Consider the following 5,772-nt stretch of genomic DNA (forward strand, 5'->3'; position numbering starts at 1 on the left):
CCATTTTTAGCACTTGCTCTTTAATATCCAGATTAAACACTTTATGCTTGATAAAATATCGTATGGCATGGCAAGTGTTAAGTGCCATTAGACGTTGTGCTTGTTGCACCATGTAGGAGTAGGTTATTGCAAGTATTACAACGTCATTAAGTGTAATGCAAGGTGTTAATAGTCGTTTTCTTTTTGATAGTGCGAAATCTTCGAGATCAAGAGAAGAAGCCTGCACGATAGCTATGATATAGTAAAGGTCAAACTCAAGGTGCAAGGGACAATTTCTTCAGCAAACTATCAATAATTTCGCATGCGTCTATTCATTCTACTTTTATGCGTTATTTTATTACGGCAGTTTAGAGTCGTCTTCGGCATTTACAAGTATAATTATGCTAAGAGTGCTTATTTGCGATAGTAAATTCCACCATTAGAATCATATTACTTGTACAATATTGAGTATTGTTGTGAACTATTCAAAGAACTGGCTCTTGCAGGTGTTCAGAAGAAGAACAACCTTTTTTGTATATTGTATATTCCACCACTTCATTGTGTAATTTACTTTAACGTAATTAGCATTTAATAATTGTCCATTTTTTTAACAAGGGAAAATTGCAGCTCCTTCGAGAAAATTGAAGCCTTCGCCTACCGTATTTCTAATTGCTTACAGGTAGTTCATCACCACATTACAAATCATATTACGCTTTATGCGCGTTCTTATACATTCCTTACGTTCGTGGGAACACACAATTTAATGCAGGCGTAATGCCACCGTTGCTACTACATTATCGTTCTACTTTTCACTTCTATAGATAGATCCTCATAAATCGAATAGGTGAGTTTCAATTAAAGTTTTAAAGACTTTTAATGTATAGAAAGAAAGTTGAAAGCACCCAGCAATATTTTTGGTGGTGTCTGTTTAAAACAATGTGTCTTTGCTTTTTTTACGTGAATTGTATTTATTGCGGTGCACGCTAATTCTTCGAAGTGCATCTGATTCCGTATCTAGAAATAATCATACAAAAACTTCATTTACGTTAAATCAAATCTTTTGGTTACTCTAACAACAATAAAGTCAAAGAAAGTTCAGGCGGTTTACGGGTGAATGAATTGGTATCGACATTGCAAGTACGAACTTGTCCACTGATATCTTTGACCTAGTGGAATGGTGATTTTGCTGGACGCATGGATTTAAAACTACTTACTCTGGGACAAACTACGTATACGTAGTGTCAACATATATTGGTTTTTTTCCATTTCCTGTATAGTAAGAAGCCACGCCTACCAAAAAACGCCAGCCTTCCCTAGGGGAATTTTCCACTAGGAGACCGTAAACGAAACTTCTCAATATGGTTCCTTCCTCGATGTGTTTGGTCACTACACTTCGAACTCTATTTTTATGCTGCTGATTCACGCGGTTTTTCTTTTCGAACTCAATACCTACAATACGGCTCTCCGAACTGACTGACAACTGACCAACCGTTTTCGATACCTTCCAATACAAGTTCCCAGACCTGATCTTTACCAAAGCTTCGGCGCGAGTTTCAATTTTCGTTACTCTCAACTAGCTATTGCCCTACCACTCCATTAATATCAAAACCGCTTCTCCATAATATGTAACTCAAATCGGCCAGTGAGATCCTCACAGACACCAATTAAAATTACTTCATACCTAAACTGACAGCTATAACAAATCCACGTAATCAACATTGTAAGGTATTTCTTGGGAACTTGGCCAACCCGGCGCCAAACTGGAGACTGATAATTTTATCGCGCTATAAAACGTCCCATCCTGTTCTTCACCTTACAGAAATAAGATGCGCCTAATTCATTTGGGAACTTATTGAGTTAACATAAAATTTAGAATAACAAACTATGAAATACCATCCCTATAGGAAAACCCCTAATTAACGTAATTAAATTCAAATATATAATTTAAAAAAATCAAGCCTATTAAAACGTTCCCGTTACACAGGTCGCATAACTAAATTTAGATTTTAAGAAGTTGGGGAGGTCATCCGCCGTACGGCCCCAATTTGGGCACGTAGACGGCAAACGTAGGCACTTGTCAGTTTTTTCTTGCGTACTGGTGATGGGGTCATTTTTTTTATGTCTGTTTTTATATTAATTAGTAATTACCCTGGTAATTACCAATCCTTTTCAGAACTATAGCTTGTTGGTGACATTGTAGGTTTCGTTGTAATATATTTTTCAGGTGAGGAGTGACGTCAAGAGCTTTAGATACAACCCGTTGCACAAGCTTTTTAGTCCAGGAAACAGAGACTGAAAATGGACCATTTCCTGCAAAACGAGAAGTAGTTCCAATTTTTTTGCATGTCATAAAAGAATATCTGGTGGTTAAGAATCCAAGTTTTCGACCTCCCACCCCTTGTGCTTCCCCCGTACCACCCTTAAAACCAAAGAAATTTGGTTGATTTTTTAGTTTTTCAATCATATCTTTTTATAGGTTCATTTTACAAAAAAATATTGTTATCAGAAATTGTAGACTATAAAATTCTACACAACTTCGACATACACTACTTTTTTGTGAAATGTTTATTAAGCAAGATATAGAGCTTCAGAGTTGCTTATATTTTTAAGAACTCTAAAATTTGTATGTAGATGTTTTAACCAAATTTTATACTTTATCTCTATAATTAAGAGTTTTATGAGAAAATATCTTCAATTTATCGTGGCATAAATACCCTTACGCTGCACCCTTACCAAAGGGGATGCATAATAATTCAACTTTCAACCCTTGCTAGTGGGGATATTTGAATCACTGTGAGATTGTAGGGTTTTCTAATATACGTTTGAAACAAAAAAATTATCTCACTTCAGTTCAGCTTCATCCTTCAAATCCTTCATCCCCCCGCCCCTCCCCCCAACCGCGGTAGGAATAGATATTTAAAGAGGAATAGAAAACATATATAATAAGCGTTGTACTCTCTGACTAACTTCACAATCGCCACAAGAGCGTTTAAATATCTATTCCTACCGCGCGAGGGGAGGGGGTGAAACTGAACTGAAGTGAGACAATTTTTTAATTTCAAAAGTATATTAGAAAGCGCTACAATCTCACAGTGATTCAAATATCCTCACTAGCAAGGGTTGCAAGTTTCATTATTATGCATCCCCTTTGGTGTGCAGGGTAGAGGGATTTATACCACGATAAATTCAAGATATTTTCTCATAAAACTCTTAATTATAGAGATAAAGTATGAAATTTGGTTAAAACATCTACATAGAAATTTCAGAATTCCTAAAAATATAACCAACTCTCAAGCTCTATATCTTATTTAATAAACATTTCACAAAAAAATAGTGTATATCAAAGTTGTGAAGAATTTTGTGTTCTACAATTTCAATATTTTTTTCTAAAGTGAACCATTAAAAAGATATGATTGAAAAACTAACAAACCAACCAAATTTCAGGGGTTTTGGGAGTGGTACGGGGGAAGCACAAGGGGTGGGAGGTCAAAAACTTAGATTCTTAACCACCAGATGAATGTCTATGACATGCAAAAAAAACTGGAACTACTTCTCATTTTGCAAGTTAAAACCCCTGGGCTATTTAATATTTCTGTCAAAACATTCATTTATAAAGTTTTGAAATATAGAATTAATAAATTAACATTGGATTTTCGAAATCCTTTCCACTTTTCATTCAAACCCCGTACTTGTGAAGGTCAGATTAGTGACTGTTAATTTTTGAACCTTCCGTAATGTCGGTCATTTGATAAAAGGACTTTATTTATAACCAGCTAACTTTGCATTATCACTTAAAATAAGCTGAATTCGCTAAATGCCAATTTGCCTACATTATTTCTCTCCGTTCCAACTGTAATATTGGGGGCATGGTGTGGGTGTGATACATTTTAGAAAAGTTTTAAAAAAGCAATCAAAAACTTCGACAAGCGCCCAGAGAATAATTATGTTCCGGCTAATGATGTTTGTGCTGCTCGCACTTTTTGTGCTGTTCAAACAAGGTATGGAATCTTCTATTTTATCACCGATTCAATTTATCCATATCCGTTTCTACGCTTTCGTAATTTTGCAATGTTGTTTATTGGTTTTGCAGATCGGCACAGTATTCAACATTGTATTGAAAAACGTCAATGCGAGCAAAGGAGCACCGATTTTGTACAAGATTGTTATCAGTATTGCTATTCGAATTTACGCTAATGAAAACCACATCGTGCAGGTTCAAGAGGGTGAGTTTCATAATCCAAAAAACTTTTTATGCGATTGTGTAAGAGTATTAGCTAAAAGGAAAATTAAAATTACACTTCATGTCACACAAAAATGTCCACCTACAAGTTCTTTCTTTGAAAGAAAATACATTACCAGATCTTTCATTCCACATATTTATTTACTCGTATTCCTTATTAATCGGTTAAATGAGGTTATTCTACCACTACCCTCAATCCTAAGATGTCACTTTGATGATGAAACTTTCTTATTTTAAATAGAACACCCTGTATTTTATTGCATCTTAGAAATTCACATAAAAATCTACGTCATTTGATACGAATTTCCCTATACCATCATCAAAGGTTTTCAAGTTATTCCAGATTTTTCAAAATTTTTGGCGTTTGACTGCTTTTCTTTTGAGTCCTATACTTATGATTCCATTGATTTGAATTTCAAAGGTCTTCCAAAATCCGACGGTTCATTGCATCCACAAATTTTGTCTTCAAAATTTTACATAATTTGTTAAACTCTCCCGAATTTCTTCAAGAAATTAAGCTTAAGGTCCCATTTGTGATGCTAAGGAAAAATAATACTATTTTTTCAGTTAGCAACACAACTTCCCCCCTTATTCAGATATTGATCACTTTAAATAAGTTCTCCTCAGTGAATTATATTGAATTTTTCACGATCCCCTAAATGTAATAATAAATCAAATTAGATCTTAAGCCCTAATGTACGAGTATGTTCAAAGCCACAGTGCCATGTAATTGGAATTTTTATTCTGTATGGTGTCTGGTTAAACAAATAAATAAATAAATAAAAATTAACAATACTGACTTGATGCTACATGAAAGTGATTTAAATTTTGATCGCCCTTCTACAGGGACTTTTAAAGCTGATGGTCAATTTTAATCACTTCAAGCCGTAAAAAGTTGTTTCAAATGAAACATGGTTTATTTCAGTCGAAAAAAATTCTACATCGATCAATTATTTTATTACATTCCCTATACCTATCTGTTATAATTTAGTTCTTCTAAATTTGTGACCGTTATATAAACTAAATTATCACAACATTAACCTTTAGTCAATGTGTTTCTCTCATTGTCCTTGGTTATCTACTTCTCATCTCTTCCGGCACATCACTCCTCGTCCTTTCCAGTTTCCATAGGATGTGATCTATGTCATCCTCTTTTTCTCCGCCGATACTACATTTCCTTTTTTCTTATTTCTCCTTCTCTCTCTCCTTATTTCCACGTTTGGATCTCGTTATTATTTTAATATTTTTGCTTTCCTCCCATAAGTATTTTGGTAACCACTCCCTTATTAGATCCTTGTAACTACTACTTGTTCTCACCGTTTCGACCTCAGCCCGTCCGTATCCATTTTTTTCATAATATTTTTCTTTTTATTCCTCCCACATTCCTTCTGCGTTCATCCTCGTTGCCAACATTTTTACCAATGTCTTTTCTCTTTCACTACTCACTTCAAACTTGGCCCTGTGTTTTTCCATGTCACTTATGTAGAGATTAAATAAGCTTAGGCCAAGTGGGAATCCCTGTCTTAGTCCTTCACATGTCCAAAACACTTCAG

General features: G+C 34.8%; 1 long non-coding RNA gene across 1 annotated transcript in view; it reads left to right on the top strand.

Moving 5' to 3' along the window:
* The first annotated feature begins 3,797 nt into the window (after nucleotides 1-3,797).
* The window catches only part of LOC116174955, a 4,104-nt gene continuing 2,129 nt past the window's right edge, over nucleotides 3,798-5,772 (top strand). Inside the window, exons 1-2 of the long non-coding RNA XR_004146203.1 lie at nucleotides 3,798-3,977; nucleotides 4,070-4,202. This is a non-coding gene — a long non-coding RNA (uncharacterized LOC116174955). The remainder of the gene's footprint in view (nucleotides 3,978-4,069; nucleotides 4,203-5,772) is intronic.

This window comes from Photinus pyralis, unplaced genomic scaffold, assembly GCF_008802855.1.
Source record: "Photinus pyralis isolate 1611_PpyrPB1 unplaced genomic scaffold, Ppyr1.3 Ppyr1.4_LG6, whole genome shotgun sequence".
Classification (NCBI taxonomy): Eukaryota; Metazoa; Arthropoda; class Insecta; order Coleoptera; family Lampyridae; genus Photinus; species Photinus pyralis.